This window comes from Pantherophis guttatus, chromosome 1 (assembly GCF_059756535.1).
Source record: "Pantherophis guttatus breed Tessera chromosome 1, ASM5975653v1, whole genome shotgun sequence".
NCBI lineage: Eukaryota > Metazoa > Chordata > Lepidosauria > Squamata > Colubridae > Pantherophis > Pantherophis guttatus.
This window is the reverse complement of record NC_142063.1, coordinates 139,273,949-139,286,774: the sequence shown is the minus strand read 5'-3', so window position 1 is coordinate 139,286,774 and position 12,826 is coordinate 139,273,949. Positions and strand designations below refer to the sequence as shown.

Sequence of the window (12,826 nt, the reverse complement as noted above, 5' to 3'; positions counted from 1 at the left end):
CTAGTCCTACCGTCTTTAAGCCCAAAGCCAACTGGATATCCTTGGGCCAGACATGCTCTCTCAATCCTGTGAAACACTGCAAGCCACTTGTCAAGAAAACAGCAGGGATTAGTCCAAGCAGTCACCACCAAGACAAAAAACAAAAAAACCCACCAAAACCTGACCTAAAGTAAGAAAAAAGCAAAGCGAACCTAAGAGAGATCTTCAGTTTGGCCCCAACAGGATACTATCAGACATACAACCGTAGATCACCAAGCTGAGGGTAGAACAGTAGCTCTGACTTTTGCAAAATTCTCTATTTTTTAAAAAAGCAGCCACTCTTGTGGGCCTTATTCTGGAGAGTGCATCCTTAAACAAATTAATTCTTAGCTTTAGCTATTCCGCACCACAAATTAATCTCTACCAAAGCATGAGGAAATATATACAAGTGGGGGCTTTAAATTGAATTACCACAGAGCATAGGAAGTGTATCAGAAAGCATTTGTGAGTGAACTAGTTTCTCTTTTTTTGAAATAACCAAATGGTGTACTGACATGCATTCCTGGGGAGTGGGTGGTCCCCTTCCCGTGAGCTTTGTGTAAATTTTAAATGGAAAGCTAAATTTCTAAAAGAACAAAGCGAGAGGAAAGCTTTAATTTTCAGATGTCGTTGCTTTTGACGCTTTTGCAAGAGTCCCTTTGGTGTTGTCACTTCCAAATCACAGCCTAATGTGGCATACTGTGTTGCAGTGTTGGTGAAACAAAAGCTTTCTTTGAAAATATGTGTGTGAAAACATTGCAAACAAAACCAGGCTCCAGAGGCAGGATCGGATTGGCTCCTAGGAAGCCACCTGAGGTCCCCAGCGGAGCTCAGCCAATCCCAGCCTTTCTTTCTGGCAATTTTATGGAATTGCCCACAACAAGGTAAGATACTTACAACAAAGAAAAGAATGTCTATTGCTTATTGGCATCTGTTTCTTGCTCTGCTCTACTTTATTGAAGTGACTACAGGGCATCATATTTATAGGCCCTGCTTTTTTCAAGCAGCTCAAGATTACCTGCGAATTATCTAATTATTAGGAGGTTTCTGCATTAGAAAAGAAGGCAATATAATTTGGAGGAAGGTGCTTCAGCCATGGAGGTATCCCCCCCCCCACTTTTTTTAAGCTTCACCTTCTTCATAGAGTCACTTTGAGGACAGAGCAGACAGTGCTAAGGATGTCACTTCAGAATTCTGGAGGAAAAGAAAGATCTAATAAACATATAGAATAGGATAACAGAACTGGAAGGGACCTTGGAGGTCTTCTAGTCCAACCCCCTGCTTAGGCAGGAAACCCTACACCACTTCAGACAAATGGTTATCCAACGTCTTCTTAAAAACGTCCAGTGTTGGAGCATTCACAACTTCTGGAGGCAAGTTGTTCCACTAATTAATTGTTCTAATTGTCAGGAAATTTCTCCTTAGTTCTAAGTTGCTTCTCTCCTTGATTAGTTTTCACCCATTGCTTCTTGTCCTGCCCTCAGGTGCTTTGGAGAATAGCTTGACTCCCTCTTCTTTGTGGCAGCCCCTGAGATATTGGAACACTGCTATCATGTCACCCCTAGTGACCCTTCTTTTCATCAAACTAGACATTCCCAGTTCCTGCAACCGTTCTTTATATGTTTTAGCCTCCAGTCCCCTAATCATCTTTGTTGCTCTATATAAATGAATATAAATTTAATATAAATGAATACTGTCACATTGAGAAAGGTGGTTTCAGACAGCTAAAGCTTCTCACAAAGCTGAATCTCGTTTTGTTTGTTGTTTTGCAAGAGAAGTGTGTCTTACAAGCCAATCTTCTATAAAATATGGCCCCTCACCATTATTAGTTTGGCCCCTCTCTTTCTTTTGCCAGGTCCACCCAAGAGGGGGTGGGTTCTCTGCTTCTCCTTCCCATCACTGATGGGAAGCTTGGAGAGACCAGCTGGAAAAGCTACAGCAGGTTTTGGCAGCAGCCAGTAGTATTCGTGACTTTTGCCCTTTCTTGTAACCAGCATTCCTTTGACTACATATGCTAAAATTTTCCACACCTGACTGTTTCAAAAAACCTGTAGTTAGAAGACCTAGGATGATCTTTAAAAAGAAGAAATCTTTGCAAAGCTAGATCTGGTTTGTACTTGGGCGGCAAATCACTAGGAGGTACCAAAGTTATACAATAAAGTGGCAAAAATTATTAAATGTCGCATCAAATTCACCCATCAAGAATTGAACGCAGTTTGAGGGAGTCTGTACCTTTTTATCTTTTACCTGAAATTGTCATCAAATGTTTCGGCATTTTAGAATGCCCAGGGCAGAATGAAATTGGGACCTGTTGGGATGAAAGACAGCTTAAATCTTGGAATGAGCTTTGATTTATATTTCTTGGATTAATATGTTTAATACCTTTGTTGGTTGTTAACTTCCTTCCATTTTGTAGAGATGTCATTTGTTACATACAGTAGTTGTGGATAGAGAGAGAGAGAGAGAGAGAGAGAGAGAGAGAGAGAGAGAGAGAGAGAGAGAGAGAGAGAGAGATAGTAGACTATCTATCTAGCTATGTACAGAGATACATTTATATGTATATGTGTGTGTGTGTATTGAAATAATCATAAATAATATAAAATACAATATAAAATACAAATATAATGCATATTATTATTATATTATAATAATATAAATTACAAATGAAAAGAAAGATAATAGGGAAATGATAGAAGGAAAAGAATGGGAAAGAGAAGTGTGGGCTAAGGGAAAAAAGAGAATAAAGAAAAATATGAATGTATCACTTTTTTTCAATGCAGTAGAATAAAAATAATAACATACAGCCTCAACAATTTACTCTTACGTACTTTGTATGTAGCCATTTCTATAATAGCAACATATCTGGTCAGTATTCCCAAAGTCAGAATTTCAGGTTTTTTTCTGTCTCGAGTACAAAGTCTAAAAGTGGTTTCCAAGTAGAAACAAGATTGCCTATATTCTTTAATTAGAACCATTAATTTGGCCATCTCTGCTAACTCTTTCAGTTTTTCCATCCATTCTTCAAGATGCCCATTTGTTATATTCAAGCCAAAAAAGACCAATGTTCTAGTACTATCCTGGGGCACAGAAGTTTGTGCCAGCCTTTCTCTTTGCTGCTAAGAATTTTTATTAGTCTTCTTTAATTTTTGTTTGCTTGCATTCTTCAAACTCTTTTGATATTTCCTTTGAAAAGAAACCCACAAATGTGTTTTAAATTTTACCTTGAAGGAATTTGGATGACACCTCCACTGTCTCTTGAATGCCTGGTATTCCTTCTGCTGGACCACAAGTATCATGGCCATTACAACTTCCAAGATATTAAGTTTCAGTCATTTTTATTAGCTTTGCTTTATTTCAACACTCTTTTTAAATGTTAAACCACAGAATACTGGGCCTCCAATTCACACGAAAAGCTTAGGCCAGTTTTTCCCAGCCTGGTGTACTTGAGGTATGGTGGGCACCAATTCTTATATATAGCCAATGGAGGGCACCACATTAGGAAAAGCAGTTTTCAATTACATTTACTCCCCACCCTCCAAAAAAACCCAAAACTTTATAAATTTGCTAAACATCTTGCATTAATCACAACAGTGTTGTAAAAAAGCCTCCCAAACAAGGCAAAAACATAGACTAATAAGAATGAATCTTTTCCTCAGCAGATGATCAGGCACAAATTTGAAATTAGAAAATATTTGTATGAAAATGCATGATGCTGTTATGATCCGAATACGCTTAAGTACAAGTTAGTTATAAATTCAATTTCTGACTCATTAAACCCATTTAGAAGAATGTACAAAAGCAATTATTAAAAAAGTGGCAACAGGAGGCTTAGAAGATGGAACAACAATCCGAGCTGTCTAAAGAGGAATGAATAATAATGAAAGTTTTCCCCACAAACGAGACTGTCCTTCTTCAACGTGGTGACCCCAGATAACTAGCTCTGTGATTCTATCAGCAAAGAGAATCGATTAAAATCTGACATATTCCTCCCTGGATTGAATGTCACTACAAAGGTACACGGGGTGGTGAATGGCCATGGAGAAACAGAATAATAAAGCAAACTCAGTGAAAGCTACTCTAGACAAATCATAACAAACACGCCTAGAATTCAGAGTCAATGTTTTTGTTTTATTCTCTGTGGCCAGAGAAGTGGGATGGAGCGAATAGTTAATGGTCATCCCCATTGAGCAGTAGCCAACAGGAAGGAGAATTCATGTTCTTACTAGTGGGTATGGCTACAAAAATATGGAAACAGATACAATGCTCTTGGCTGAAAGGAATCCAAACTATGCCAGAATACACTTGAAAACAGACAGCAAATGTTTTGCTGCATTTAGACTGGGTGGGGGAATTAAATCCTTCTGAATTTTTGGATAGAAATTGTATTTAATTTCTAGACCTATTTTTTTAAAGCTATTTTTAGTTTTAAGCATTTGGGTCACCAATTTTCAAATGCTGTGAATGGAGAGCAGAGTGAGCAAAGACCCAGAGTGAGCCATGTGACACATCCCCCTATCCTTTCATGATTCCTCAAACTATTAAGCTTTTTGCATCAGTATTGCAATATTATATTGTATTGTATATATAGGCAGTGGACCTTTCTGCACTTTCCCTCATTTGAGCCTCCCACATTTTTTTCTCCAGCTCTTGCAAGGAACATGACTTTCATTTCAGCTCAACCTGCTAAAGCAAGAAAAGGCTGCTGAATACCACAAAATGGGGGCATATGTGGACCTTCAGATTCTTTCTCTGAGATACCTGCATAGTGCTATGTATGCTAGATTTTAATAGATTCTCTTTGCACTTATAGGATCACAGAGATGGAAATGATAATTGAGGCTATCAAATCTGTTCCATCTTCAGTGCTGGAATCAAAGTTAAAACATCCCTGGCAGATGGCTTTTCAACTCTATTGAACAATGCTGAACACGTGGAATAACACCTCCACAGAAAGGTATCAACAAAAAAAAAAAAACCCTTGCCTTACCGTTAAGAGGTTATTTTCTGAAATTGAACAAGCATGTTCAATTGGCGTGAATGAGTTTTTAATGTTTTTAATTTTTAAATGTTTTTTATAATGATTTTAATTGTATTGTGAGCCACCCTGAGTCTTTGGAGAGGGGTGGCATATAAATTGAATTAATTAAATTAAATTAAATTAAATGTCTAAGTCCAATAATTTATTTCAGACTGCATTACTGAATAGGACATTTTTCTGGGTGATATTCTTTCATATATTTGAAGAGTGCTACTGTATCAATCTAGAGTTCTCACCCAAGTTACAAATGGCCAGGCTCAATTATCCCACCTTGGACACATTATGCAAAGACTTACAGTAACTTTCTTGAGAAGTATTGGGAAATGTTGAAGGAAAGGAAGAAAAAGTAAAGAGAGATGACCAACAGCAAAAAGCGTTTTTTGTAGCTCAGGGTTAAAATGAGAGGTCCTTGGTGCTCTCTGAGCTAAGTTGCTTTCTTGCAGACATTTCTGCAGATATATGAGAAGGACTGGTTTAAGATAGGAAAAGACATTTTATTGGGAAAATTGGTTACAAAATTTTGCAGGTGTGCAAAAGTACCAGAGGAAAAAGCACAGATGTTCCAACTTTAAAAGGCATTATTTGTTGTTAAATTATGCAGAATGCAGAGACATGAAAAATCCAAAAAACGAGTAAAACATAAAATTTTGCCATCTTAATTGTGAGTAAAATTCTCAAAAATGTTTTTTGAACATCACCAGGATTGCTCTACAAACCTGGCGGCCTGAAATAAAAGACAGAATGGCCTTTCTCACAATTCCATGTGAAAAAGATTAGATTTTTGAATTTTACACTGATGCTGTTGATGAACCAGAAGGCTAGTTGAATGGGTGTGGGACCAACAGAATTATGCACATGAGTATGATTGTTCACCTGGTCATATGCCATCTCAAGCAGCTGCATCAGGCTGTCTAATATTGGGAAGGGACCCTACTACTATCTTTCCTCTTTGTGCAGCTGTTATACAAACCAAAGCTGGTGTGTAATAGGGCACAATGCATGGCTGACTTCCTTTTCCTTGGAACCTTTTCATTGTCATGTATTGGCCTCAGAGACAATTGTCGTTGTGCTGCTCTGCTCTTCCAGAAATAAATTCTGATTATTCTGCAGCTTAGGTCTATTCTATTGGGTCTATAGGACATTCCCCAAACAGAACAAATAAAGTATAGTACTGATTTTCCCAGGAAATGAATATGTTAACATACTTTGAAAATTAGAGGGTGAAGCTGAAAACTCAGACTTTACATTCATTGGTGATGTCATTGTCTTCACTCAGTATGGTCCTCAGCTTAATAACACACCGGACTTAACAAATGTTGATGAAAAAGACAAAAAAACATTGGATAGTGGAAGTGGCAGCACTTGGGGGCAGCAAAATAGAAGAAGAGGAACTGGAAAAGATAATAAAACACAAAGACCTGAAAATGGAAGTAGAACAACTATCACAAAAGAAAGCCAAGGTACCATAGTACCAATAACAATAGATGTCTTGGGTGCAATTCCAAAACATCTGCAGTACCACTTGAACACCATCAGCATTGACAAATTCACCATTAGTCAATTGCAAAAGGCAGCTTTACTCTGAACAGCTTACATCCTGCGATGATACTTCTAACACCATCAAACATCAACATCTTCCTATCTTAAGTCCTTGGGAAGAACTCAATAAGCAGATAAAAATGCCAAATCCAGTCTAAATATCTGGCTGACTGCGTGAGAAACTATAAATTAATAATACAGTCCCCAGCTAACATCATCAAAAAGTACTATCTCCAAAGATTATAAAAACACCAAATCCTAAAATACGTGACGATTTGTGTTGCATCTATCTTGCTGAGAGGACAATTAGAATCTCAGGGTCTTCTTACATACATATAGATACACCTATCTAAAAAGGTAAAGATTCCCTTTGCACATACGTGCTAGTCGTTCCCAACTCTAGGGGACGGTGCTCATCTCCGTTTCAAAGCCGAAGAGCCAGCGCTGTCCAAAGACGTCTCCGTGGTCATGTGGCCGGCATGACTAAATTCCAAAGGCACACGGAACGCTGTTACCTTCCCACCAAAAGTGGTCCCTAGTTTTCTACTTGCATATTTTATGTGCTTTCGAACTGCTAGGCTGGCAGAAGCTGGGACATGAAACAGGAGCTCTGCCCGTTACGCAGCACTAGGGATTCGAACCGCTGAACTGCCGACTTTTCAATTGGCAAGCTCAACATCTTAGCCACTGAGCCACTGCATTCCTATCTATCTAACTCTACTGCATGCCAAAGCCTGCTGTGGAATCTGACTCGGTAAGTCCCCAAAATTGTAATCATAGTGTGAAATCTCTGAAAACGACTAAGCAATTGACTGTTCAGTTTATTAATCAAAGTTTACCTGTTTCCTATTAAGCGAAGACAAATTAAGCCTGCTACAAAGGTACTCACAAAACATCTGCTACCAAAATCAGGAATAATGATAAACAAACTTGAGTTCCCTTTGTGGCTGATTTTTCATCCAGCTGCACTTAATTACAACAGAGCTATCAAAGAAGGCTCCCCATTAGTAGTTAATTCAGAAAGACTTCAGAAGAAAATCCCAGGGCTTCCCATGATATCTGTCCAGGAGCTTTTTGGATCTGGGCAAACAGATGAGCTGCAATGCATTACATGGTTATATAATCAGCTCCCATTTTGCTTCAGTAGCAAGAGATCAGCAATCTTGTTATATTGGGGAGGTAACTGTTCATATTACAAATGCACAGATATGTCTACTAGAGTTGCTCTATTTGTTTATTCACATTCAGAAAGTATTTTGAGAATACAATCAGAGGCAAAATAGATTTTTAAATGCTATTTGTGGGAACAGTAGACACAACAATGCAGTATCCAGGGAACATTTTGACCAGCCTTGCCCTCAAAGAATCCAATAGAAGTAACACTAATGTAAAAATGACATCATGGTTCGGTCCGGTTCGGTTTGGTTCGGTTCGGTTTGGTTTTACTGACAAAACCAGCAACTTTTTTTCCTTCTTACTGACTTGGTGGCAGTTTTCAGGCTTTGTTGTATTCATGTAGAAGAGAGTAAGAAATCAGTACTCCCTGTTCTTTGGAAGGACAGATCCTGAAGCTGAAGCTCAAATATTTTGGCCACCAAATGAGAAGAGAGGACACATTGGAAAAGACCCTGATGGTGGGAAAGATTGTAGGCAAAAGGAGAAGGGGACAGCAGATAATAAGATGGTTAAATAGTGTCATAGACATAGTGGACATGAATTTCGGCAGACTTGAGGAAGCAGTGGAGGACAGTGTCTGTGAAGATTCTCAGTCATCCAGATCTTGGTTGTCCGAAAGAGTCTCCATAGACTTTTAGCTATGCACTTTGGGATGAATACCCTTCAAATGGTGTGGGAGTATTAACGGATTTCCAGAAAAATTGCAGACTACAGGAACCATTTGCACTACTCAGGTGACCTTGAGGACACAGATAAACCTCCAAGGGTCTCAACGACTCTCTAAAAGGATGCAAATGACCAGCTGTCTTCAAGGAGTATAAATCCTTCCATTCCTCACCTTCCAGTCAGAGTTGAAGAAGCTTCTTGGATGAGAAGCGAAACATCTTCAAAGATAAAACAAAAAAGTCCAGTTGCCTCCTGAAAAAGCACCTTTGGGACAGTGGAGGACAGAAGGGTCTAGCATGCTGTAGTCCATGGGGTCACAAAGAGTTAGACACAACCTAGTGACTAAACAACAACAAGCAACAACAGAAGAGAGTGCTAGTGTTTCAATTTTCCACTGCTCTGCAGTCTCCCTGGCTGCCCCTTTTTTACTGTTCTAAAAAGCTCATTGGATGTCATCCTTCCTCTGTCTTGAGAGGATATATTATTCCTGAGAAATCTGAAGTGCAGGAAGTCTAGGAGAATAGATGAAGCTAGAAAAGGTTCAGGTGGGTTTGTCTGTGTGTGCACATGTGGTTGTGTGTGTGTGTGTTTGTATGTGTATATGCAGTGGTGGGATTTAAATTTTTTTACTACCGGTTCTGTGGGCGTGGCTTGGTGGGTGTGGCCAGGGGTGTGTGACGGGCAGCACTTGGCCTCCTGCTCCCCCCTGGGAGCAAAAACGAGCCATGGGGGGGCACGTCACCCCCCCCGGTGCCCCATTTTGCACCTAGGATGCCTCCCTGTATGTACCTGGGAGCCAAAATGAGGCACATGGGGACTCCTGGAAGGGGCGGGGCAGGAAGGGGTGGGGCCAGCCAGCAATTTGACTACCGGTTTTCCCGAACCGGCCTGAACCAGCTGAATCCCACCACTGTGTATATGCATATGTATATATGTATAATTTATATTGTAATTCAGCAAAGTGCAAATCTATTTCTTCTAGGAAACTTTTATCGAATGTTTCTTCTCCTTTAAAAAAAAGAAGACAAAGAAAATTTTTGAAGTCTGTGTGTGTGTGTGTGTGTGTGTGTGTGTGTGTGTGTGTGTGTCAGCACAGCACTAGATGAGAAACATCCAGCAGAAGTCTTTTTTTATATATATAATTTGTCTGTTGCCAAAACAGGGGTTCTCACTCTCTTGATATTCTAGGAAATATAGAGCAATGCTGTTATTGTATCCATATGATCCTAAGCTGTAGCTACTTAAATTGGATAACACCAATGAGTCTCATCCTGCTGTTTTTAAAAGCCAGGATATTACATCTGATGTATACCTGCTCTGGAGATAAAGAGAGTATATCATGGCATGGTGCCCCCCCTCCCTTTTCTTTCTTTCTTCCTTTTTGTTTATATAAACATGTATCAAATATCTGTGTAACGAGGTGAACATGTGGTATTAATTCTGCCCTTGGATCCTGGATCAAATAATGTTGCCAATATCTATTGTGTTCGTGATAAGAATATCCAAAGTAGTTTCAGGGAATCCTTCTCCCTGGTTGTCTGTGCATCCGGTATTACTCTTTGGTGCAAGCTGATGTATGGATTCCTCAATAGTAAATGAAATAAATGGTTTCTCTATGCAGCTGAGATGAATCTGGTGCCATGTTTCAAATAAATCTTTTATGGGCTACAAAGATAAATAAATACATTTAGATCTGCGTGGAAACCGATATTGATGCTATGACCTGGACTACAGATTTTGCCCTATTTTAAGACCTTTCTTGCCACAGTTATTAAGTGAATCACTGCAGTCGTTAAATTAGTAACATGTTTGTCAAGTGAATCTTCCCCCATTGACTTCGCTTGTTCAGAAGGTCTCAAAAGGTGATCCATATGAGCCCGGGACACTGAAACCATCATAAATACATGCCAGTTGCCAAGCATCCAAATTTTGATGGTGTGACCATGGGGATTGCAACTATCATAAGTGTGAAAAATAAACATAAGTCACTCTTTTCACTGCCATTGTACCTTCGAACAGACACTAACAAGACGTTGTAATTCGAGGACCACTTGTATCTCCGCATGGCTTTGTATTTCTGGAGTCTTAGACAGATAGATGTGTTTATGAAATCTAGTACTGTTCCTTTAAGGCAGTGATGCGAAGATCGCCTTGCAGAAATCACGATCAATCGTCGTGTTAATAGTTTCAGGTGAAAGAATCACCATTTGGGACCCCTGCCGACCACTCTTTCACCACACTTGCTTCTTTGCCTAAGAGCAAATAAGAGATGGGAAACAAAATGTCATATTTCAGTTTCAAGTGAGTACAGGGACAGGAGATAATTGCCAAATGTTCTCTTGATTCCCCTTGCCATTTAAATGACAGTTGGAGGGTCAAACGAAGGAACACAAGAAACACATGGTCACAAGGCAATTTGCAGGTGTGGTGTGGGCAGCCAGGAAGAGAAATTAACTCCTACTCTTATGTCACTTCCAGCTTTCGACGCTCATAGCTACAATAAAAATTAAAAACAAAGTGACAATGCATGAAAATAAGACACAATAAGGAAAAAGGGAGCACAATATAATTTGCAAATGTCAAAGTAATAAAATAGCAAGTGTTCCCCACCCCCAGTGGTGAAATGTAAAATTTGTTACTACCAGTTCTGTGGGCGTGGCTTGGTGGGGAGGTAATGTGACTGGGTGGGCGTGGCCAACTTTTTTTTTTTTTTACTTTTAAAACCATTTTTTCTATAACTTCTTTGACCGAAGAGGTTGTAGAAAAAATGCTTTTAAAAGCCTCTGCCAATCCCAGCTGAGCCGCACAATCATCAGAGGCTTTTTTTTTTTACTTTTAAAAGCATTTTTTCCGCCGAACAGGTTGTAGAAAAATGCTTTTAAAAATAAAAAAAAGCCTCTGATGATTGCGCGGCTCAGCCGGGCATGGGGGGGGCAGGGATTTTTGCTACCAGTTCTCCGAATCACCCACCTCCATCGCTACCAGATCGGGCGATCCGGTCCAAACTGGGAGCATTTCACCCCTGCCCCCTCCCCTTTGAGCTTAAGGCTCAGAACAAATTATTTTCTCAGCACTCCAATCAGCCTTGATAGGTTCTAGTTATCCACACCACCCTTCTCTTAGGCCTCTGTACACCTTTTGAAAGAAAACTAGAATGCATTTCGAGCACTTATTTCCAAATTATTAAGACAACAGCTTTTGGGCCTCTGTTACCTTTATAACTGATGCCTCTTCCACAGCTTCTAAAATATTTTTAAAAGTATGTTCACAGCATCTTTACTTTAGATAGTTAGTGAAAATTTTGCCACTTTCATTCTTCAACCAGATACGTACTTGTCCCTTATATGCCTTTTCAGTATTTCCCACTGTTTATCGCAACTAGACTTAAGCATATGCAGCTCAAACAAAGGAAGCATATCCTTTCTTTGCATATTCTCCCTTCTGTGTTATTTATCTTAAATTTTAGTTTCCATGCTCTTGGTAGTCGGTATTATAAATATTGTCTGATTCCATAGATAAGTACTAATAGAAATTGATGCAGGGCATACTGGAAAGTTATTTCGCACAGCAGGTTAACCAACTTAGTGCTTGGGGGAGGAGGCGAATCTCATTTGCACTCCGAAATTCCTTTTGTAAAACAAGAATCCCAACCACGTTGCCCAAACATCCCAGTGTCATTTTCAAATGACTGGGTGGAATTCTTAATCCCCAGGAGCAAATAACTTCTCTTGTCTTTACCTTTTCTGCACCCACTGTCTTTATATTTTCATACACTGACACTTGGGGAAAAGTTCCTTAGAAATATAGCTTTAGTGATACAATGGTAAAACTGCAGTGTCTAGAAGAATCTCATTGTGGCAAGCTAGGGACTGTGCACCAAGGAGAATTTGAGAATTCATTCATTCCCTGATTCCTTTGTGCTGATCTGAGGCAAAAAGTAGAAATAGTTGAAAGCTCCCTGTCACCTCATTCATCTATATGTCAGAGCAAGGTGACTCCGCTCTTTATGCCAGTAGTTGACAACGTTTTATGGTTTGCAGAAAAATCCTATGCTTACCTTCTCTCTGAACCTCCCACCATGGCTCCGCTCCATAGCTAGAAGTTTGTCACTTTCTGCTTTAAATGCAGTGTTCCTTTGATTCTTGAGAATGGGAGAATGAGGGTGTAAATGTTAGCTAACTCCAGAGTGTGTGTTGTGATATAAAGCAGCTTTTGAATAACAGCTGTTGGCAGCTCACTGTTAGCTTCTGATTTGAAGCTCGCTCTCTCTGCTCATGAGGAAAAAAAATTGCTATTGATTTCTACAAAGTTTACAAAGAGGCTGGGCTCGGTGTTAATTAATAGGCGTGCTATGTACCTTACGTGTCAAAACAGAGTTCAACTTTAATT

The 12,826-nt window shown here is 39.5% G+C and overlaps 1 long non-coding RNA gene across 1 annotated transcript; it reads right to left on the bottom strand.

Annotated features, from left to right (window-relative positions):
• Positions 1-7,811: 7,811 nt before the first annotated feature.
• Positions 7,812-12,577, bottom strand: LOC148116575 (uncharacterized). The gene is made up of 2 exons (XR_015733664.1): positions 12,495-12,577; positions 7,812-10,689 (listed from the first exon to the last, which is right to left on the bottom strand). It is a non-coding gene; the product is annotated as an uncharacterized LOC148116575 (long non-coding RNA).
• Positions 12,578-12,826: the final 249 nt, after the last annotated feature.